The sequence below is a fragment of the Lucilia cuprina genome, chromosome 4 (genome assembly GCF_022045245.1).
Source record: "Lucilia cuprina isolate Lc7/37 chromosome 4, ASM2204524v1, whole genome shotgun sequence".
NCBI lineage: Eukaryota > Metazoa > Arthropoda > Insecta > Diptera > Calliphoridae > Lucilia > Lucilia cuprina.
The window spans coordinates 67,611,421-67,619,452 of record NC_060952.1 but is presented as its reverse complement, the minus strand read 5'-3'; the positions used below and the strand labels follow the sequence as shown (position 1 = coordinate 67,619,452).

The following is an 8,032-nucleotide window of genomic DNA, read 5'->3' as shown; positions in this document are numbered from 1 at the left end:
CCGCTGGTTCTGAGAACCAAGAAGACTCCCAGTACCACAGGTATAATGGGTGAGCTTCTTGGCAATCTGAAGTTAGGGGAGGATGGAGATAGTTCGCAGGATTCCGATCCTGAGGACATCGACGTCACTGTCGTGTACGATCCTGATCTTGGAGATGGTGAAGGTAACCCAGATTAACCTTCACCACTCCAAAGCAGCATCAGCTGCTTTGCTCCTCCGGATGGCTGAGAGAGGGGAGGAGCTCATCTTGGTCCAAGATCCTTGGACTATCTCTCAGAGGTTACAAACTTCTGTTTTCAAATGCTGCAGGTAATATTAAAAATATTAGAGCCTGTATTCTGGCCAAAAACCATTTAGATATCTTCATCTTATCTGATTACAGTGATGAGGATACGGTAGCGGCGGCACTTGAGACCGGAAACTCCACCATCTGGCTCCTTAGCTGCTATATGGCGCATGACCATGGTGAACAACCGCCAAACGACCTGGTCAGAGATTTAATGCGCGAAGCAAATAGGCGTCACGTTACTGTGATAATTGGCGCTGATGCAAATGCTCATCCTGGGGCAGTTCAGACACCAACAGTAGAGGTGAGTGTTTACTTGACTTTTTATTAGAATTTAATATGACAGTCGTTAATAGAGGTTCAGAACCTACTTTTGTTGTGACCAACAGAAAGGAAGATCTGGATATTACAGCTATTAGTACAAAGTACATAGAATTGATCAAAGAGTGGAATGTCTCTAATGACTGCTCCTTCTCTGATCACCGCTACCTGGACTTTGACATAGTGGTCCAGGTAAAAATTTCAAAACCCTTTCTAAATAGAAGGAAAACAAATTGGGAGAGGCACAAAGCTTCTCTGCGTACTATTCTTCCCTCTGCTCCGACTGTAGAGAGTATAAGGGGTATTGATTTGGCTGCAAATTGGATTGCTAGTTCTCTGAGCGTTGCCACGAAGAGATCTTGCAAACTATCCAGTGGCCTAAAAAAGAACAAACCACCGTGGTGGAGTCCTGACATAGCGAGCATAAGAAGGACATGCCGCCGGTCTTTTAACGAGGCTAAGAGATCAGGTAACTGGTCCCTTTATAAGGCAAACGTTAATAAGTTTAAAAATTTGGTTCGGAATGCGAAACGGAACTCGTGGAGGGTTTCCTGTAGCAATATTGAAAGCTCTTCCAAATCCAGTCGTCTCCGTAAAATTTTGTCAAAGTCCCCTTCTGTTCCTAGCTATATACTGAAAATAGATGGGAGCTGGACTTCAGGTAGTCAGGAGACTTTAGAGCTTCTCCTTAATACTCACTTTCCTGGTTGTATTCCAATTAGTGATTTGACTAATTTCTCTCCAACTTCAATGCGGACTGTAACACACGTGCCTATTGAAGATGACATTATCTGTTGGGCAATTAAAAGCTTTGATCCTTACAAAGCGCCCGGCCCTGATGGTATTATTCCTGCAGATCTTCAACACAATATAGATCTTGTAGTTCCTTGGCTGCGGAACTTATACACAGCCTGTCTCTCTTGGTCATACATTCCTACTCAATGGACCAAGTGTAATGTGATTTTTATTCCCAAGGGAAGTAAAACTTCACAGACTAAGGCAAAAGATTACAGACCAATATGTCTGGCATCATTTATGCTGAAAACATTGGAAAGTATAATCGATATCCACATTAGGACCTCGATAGATAAATCCTTTTTCTCTGCCTCTCAACATGCATATACGAAGGGCAAATCTGTTGAGACGGCTCTTCATACTCTCGTTGGTCATATTGAAAAATCCATGAGGTATGGAAATTCTTCACTGGTTGCCTTTCTTGATATAGAAGGCGCTTTTAATAACGTCAATCCTGTATCTATCAGCCAATCTCTATCTCGGGCTGGGCTTGGTAGGTCCGTTGTGGAATTTGTCGAGAATCTTCTCTCAAATAGGATTATTGAATCCTCCTTAGGAGATACAGTAATCTCTAGAAAAGCTTTAAGAGGCACTCCACAAGGGGGAGTACTTTCACCACTCTTATGGAACATGGCCATAAATGATATTCTGGTAAAACTAGACTCTCTTGGCTATAAAACAGTCGCCTATGCTGATGATGTCGCGGTTGCGGTATCAGGCGATCACCTTGAAACCATATCCCAAAGGCTAGAACAAGCACTAAAGATCATTAGCTCGTGGAATGTTGAATGTGATCTTAGTGTAAATCCTAGTAAAAAGGAACTTGTGCTATTCTCTAGCAAATACAAGATTCCTTTATTTCCTCTTCCTTGCCTTAACGGCGAAGTATTAAAACTCTCGGACAGCGCTAAATATCTGGGCGTTATCCTAGATAAGAAAATATCTTGGAGTACAAATGTACTCTCTAGGGCATCTAAAGCCATTACGGCACTATATGTTTGAAGGAAGGCCATAGGAACATGCTAGGGCATAAATCCAATGAATGTTCACTGGCTCTTTGAGGCAGTTATTAAACCTATTATGCTATATGGGGTTGTTGTCTGGTGGCAGACGCTTGAAAAGGATTCACTCAGACAACAACTGGAAAAAGTAATGAGATCAACTGCGCTTCTTATTACAGGCGCTCTCAGAACAACACCTTCGAAGGCGCTGTTCACTATGCTCAACTGGCTCTCGGTCGATCTTCTTGCAAGGAAATTGGCAAGTGGAATCAATGCTCCATAGGCCATGCTAGGATCATAGATCTTATACCGGATAATCAGTACATTGTTGATTATTGTATTCCAGTACCGTCTCTAGTGAGAAAGTTCCAATATCATATCTCTTCGGAGTCTGAGGAATCTCTCCTTCCGCCAAATAATTGCTTCCGAGTGTATACAGACGGATCCACGACGAAAGGAGTTGGTGGTGGCATTTTCATTGAGGAATTTGGAACGAAAATCTCCTTCCGACTTAATGTAGTATCCTTCAGGCTGAAATATCGGCGATAAGGAGGGCGGTAAACTGGCTAAGGTACTATCGGATATCTAATAGGGATATCAGAATTTATACTGATAGTCAAGCTGCTATTAAATCCCTAACTGGTATGTTCTCCACATCCAAAATTGTCCATGAATGCCGGACGTCTCTCAATGAGATGGCGACACATTCGAACATCACCCTAATTTGGGTAAAGGGACATGGGAATTCGTATGGCAACGGTATTGCTGACACATTGGCAAGAGCTGGCACTATGCTTAGCAGAATGGACATAGATCAGTTCGCGGTATACTACTACTTGCAGTTAAGAGCCAAATCAGTGAAAAATGCCTCTGCATCGCTCGCGACAAATGGTCGCGTGAACATACGTGCGCAACATGTGGAGTACTGTGGCCACAAATGGATCCTTAAAGGTCTAAATATCTTCTTGGTCTCCAAAGACCAAGTCAGCAGTTAAGTAGGCTGATATCGACAATCACTGGCCACTGTAAATTTGGGAACCATGCCAGACGCATTGGTCTCCCGTTCAACGATTACTGTAGGAGTTGTCAAAATGAGGATGAAGAAGAGACTATTACTCATCTTCTCTGCGATTGTCCTGCTTTGGCGGAGGCCCGTTTTTAGACGCTTGGATCGACCTACTTTGGTGATCTAACCGAATTGTCAAACATTCAATTAGAACGTCTTCTAGAGATCATTAATTTGTCAAAATGGGTGTGAATCCTATTACTCACACTACTCATCCACGGCAGCTGCCCTGGCTTTCTCGTTTCTCATCATCTCCTTCTCTTTGCAACTGTCTCTTTTCTTTCACTCTCCTCTATCTCTCCATCTCTTCTCTTTTCTTCTTCTTACAGGTATTTTTACAAAGAGATCAACATGGACCCAAGTAAAGCCGAAATTGGCTACCTGTGTAAACCTAACCTAAACCTACGAGGTAATATATAAATGAATAAATACAGAGAGATCTATGTCTCATTAAATTTGCTAATATTTCGTTTTATTATCATAAATTTTTGGGAAATTGTGGTGGAGCTGAACAAAGAATATAAATATTTTTCTTTCGGACCAGTTCCCCTAAGAGCCATGGTTGCTCAGATGGGCTGAGAGAAGTTGTCAACTTTGGACTTGAGACTCTAAGGTTTAAATACTCTAAACATGACAGATCCAAAGAAGCCGCAGGTGGTGCAAATAAACCTACACCAGCAGAGTTGGCAAAATTTGTCGCCCAATGCAAGACGGACGTGGCTCTAATTCAGGAACCTTTTATAAATAACAAAAGGTTTGCGAATTAGCGATCACGGGATATACATTGTTCGTCCTATCCACTTGTGATAAGGTTAGAATATGTATATTAGCAAAGAATGAACTTAATTTTCTAATATCTAATTCTTTCATGAGAGGTCAATCGATTGCCTTCGATGGTCGTACAAAGCCGTACAAAGCTATAGTCACTTGGTGAAGAGGTACTGGAGCTGACTTCGTATGCAAAACGAAAGGGCGCTATTCTCTATCTAAATAACACAAGTTTTCAGGAGAGCAAAAAACTGTTTATTTCGCTAGTTCGTGAAGATTTTTGAGTTTTTTCTTCTACAATATATTTTTACGACCATATTCGAAATCGTTATATAAAAAGAATTTAAAATTTTGCATTATTTGCAAAATTATTCACAATTTATATCAGATAGAGCTTTTTTTCTACGAAAAATTTTTTTCATACCATCAGATAGAGAGTTTTTCATAGGCGCTTCTGCTCAAGCTACCTATTCAGTCCCTTGGGGAAGTGTGGCCAGGTGCATGGTTGGACGTGATCCCGGTAAGCGAAATTCCTCGCAAACCGAGATCAATTGCCACCATCCCAACTGAGCCACATGACCCGGCGGAAATTCTGGCGTTCCTACAAAGCGGAAATCCTCATCTACCTACCCATGACTGGAAGGTAGTGAAGGTTTCCGCCCCGATGGGAAATGTCAGAAAGGCGACTGTTGTCCTTAATAAGGAAACGTTGGCGCCATTGCGTGAATGCGGAGGTAAAGTTTACCATGGTTTTGATAGTATCTCCCTTCGCATTTATTGCAGTGACGCCAAACGCAGCGCCTCTGGTATTAAACTGGAGGCTCCGCCCAAGGACGAAAATGGAAAGGCCGACGATCCCGCTGGTTCTGAGAACCAAGAAGACTCCCAGTACCACAGGTATAATGGGTGAGCTTCTTGCCAATCTGAAGTTAGGGGAGGATGGAGATAGTTCGCAGGATTCCGATCCTGAGGACATCGACGTCACTGTCGTGTACGATCCTGATCTTGGAGATGGTGAAGGTAACCCAGATTAACCTTCACCACTCCAAAGCAGCATCAGCTGCTTTGCTCCTCCGGATGGCTGAGAGAGGGGAGGAGCTCATCTTGGTCCAAGATCCTTGGACTATCTCTCAGAGGTTACAAACTTCTGTTTTCAAATGCTGCAGGTAATATTAAAAATATTAGAGCCTGTATTCTGGCCAAAAACCATTTAGATATCTTCATCTTATCTGATTACAGTGATGAGGATACGGTAGCGGCGGCACTTGAGACCGGAAACTCCACCATCTGGCTCCTTAGCTGCTATATGGCGCATGACCATGGTGAACAACCGCCAAACGACCTGGTCAGAGATTTAATGCGCGAAGCAAATAGGCGTCACGTTACTGTGATAATTGGCGCTGATGCAAATGCTCATCACTGGGGCAGTTCAGACACCAACAGTAGAGGTGAGTGTTTACTTGACTTTTTATTAGAATTTAATATGACAGTCGTTAATAGAGGTTCAGAACCTACTTTTGTTGTGACAAACAGAAAGGAAGTTCTGGATATTACAGCTATTAGTACAAAGTACATAGAATTGATCAAAGAGTGGAATGTCTCTAATAACTGCTCCTGGTAGCGGTGATCAGAGATCACCGCTACCTGGACTTTGACATAGTGGTCCAGGTAAACATTTCAAAACCCTTTCTAAATAGAAGGAAAACAAATTGGGAGAGGCACAAAGCTTCTCTGAGTACTATTCTTCCCTCTGCTCCGACTGTAGAGAGTATAAGGGGTATTGATTTGGCTGCAAATTGGATTGCTAGTTCTCTGAGCTTTTTTTCTACGAAAAATTTTTTCATACCATCTGATGGTATGAAAAAATTTTTTTTATAAAAATATAATATTTTTATTTGATTTAATATTAATAAATATTATGTTCTTTTGCAATTTAATGAAGCAATATAAACCAAATTGTTGAAAAAGCAACAGCTTATGAGGTGGTGGTCCAAAATCAATGTTATATGGTTAACACGACAATAAAATTAATCAAATTTGTATCATAATGAGAAATATCTGGAAAACTATTAAACCGGTTTTAAATATTTTTGCGGATTTGTATAATGTTGTAAAAAATGGACCGATTTAAACTATTTTCAATAGGTATTCGTCCTTGGTCTAAAAAAGCGTTTGTGCAAATTTCATCCATTTATATTGGAAATTGTGACCTGTACTTTGTTAGCTTAATCGACTCAGAAAATGATTGTAAGCCGATTGGTATAGATAAAGGTGGGTAGAACGAATATTTTTGTATGTTACAAACATCAGCACAAACCCAATATACCGTCCCCTCTAAAGTGGTCGCAATTTTAATGATAACTCAATGAAATTTTATACATGATCTTATATTCTATAGGTCCACAATTTTACCTATTTCCCATGCAACAGAAAATCCCTAATAGGAGTTGTAAACCTTGTACTTAAACTACAGTCACAATTTTGAAAATAAGTGAATGAATGAAACATGATCTATTATTTAATTATTTCATCTATCTCTCATACAACTGAAATCTCGAATAATATGTTTCGTATACTCGTATCTCGACAAATCTTTTATTTGTATATATTTATTTGCCTATGGAATTATTCCTTGCAGGCATATTAAGGTTGATACTTGCCTTTATGACCCTGCTGTAAGTTTCGGGCCCCGCTTGACTTACTAGCAATGATAGAAAGACCCCTTCAGAAAATGACTTAAATTTTCACCATTCGCTAAAAATTGTATTTTATGTAAACATAGATCCATCCAAAAAATTTTATGATCACCGGTTTTAAATATTTTTGCGGATTTGTATTCACCACGTCCAAATTAGTAAAAACACTTTTTTTGCAACAGAAAATTATCCAAAATAATCGAGTTTGGAGTAATTTTTGGATAAGATAGAGTTTTTTTCTTTTTTTAAGATAGAGAAATTTAAAAATTGCTATAAAATTGCCAAAAAAAATATATATTTTTTTTTTGAAATTTATGTTACTGGTGCGGGATAGTTTTCTGGTTATTTTGCCATCAAAATCTTATTTTCATGAAAATGACAAATAGAGACTATTGAATATAGTCCCTCGATAAGCAGAATCCCCTTTATGTCTAGGTTGCGTAGAATTTTAGTCAAAACCCCAAAGACTTAGGTTACATTCAACGTGAAGAGAACTGGCGGATGGAGTCTAGCACGAAGACACTTTTCTTTCTTATGGAAACTCACATCCCAGGTTGGGCCGACATAGATTATAGGGACTTAGCTCAGGGGGTCCAAAGACCTGGGGCTTCTAAGGCTCAATGGTATGATTCTATCGACATAACTAGACAGGGGAGTCACCGTATTGGATATTATTCTGAATCTGCTTCACATTGAGAAGTATGTTGAGAGTTTAGCGGTAAGACCAAAGTGGGTAGGATCCGTGGACATTATTAAGACATACATTACTAGAGGGAAGGAAGTAACGATTTATGTTGATAGTCATCAACTCTTAGATCTTTGCACTGTAAAATGTTACAAGTACTATTAGGACTGGACAGGAAAAGTATAATGATTGTAGTAGGGATAATAACCGGACACTGCGCATTTCTGTAGGTTTTACAAGTAAGAAGAAGAGTTGTAAACAGTAGGGCATATTTATGTCACTGTCCTAGAATACAGAATCAGAGACTGAAATGGCAATATTTTGTATTTTTTTTGGAGGGGGGTGAACTTCTTATTTTCCTTTTACTTTCTGTTTTCTCTTTTTAATATTTTTCTTGTTCTTAATTAAACGGAA

The 8,032-nt window shown here is 39.9% G+C and overlaps 1 protein-coding gene across 3 annotated transcripts in view; it reads right to left on the bottom strand.

The window, feature by feature from the left end:
• The window catches only part of LOC111684065 (inositol polyphosphate-5-phosphatase A), an 87,536-nt gene that overhangs the window by 8,972 nt on the left and 70,532 nt on the right, over positions 1-8,032 (bottom strand). The gene's annotated exons all lie outside the window — the stretch shown is intronic.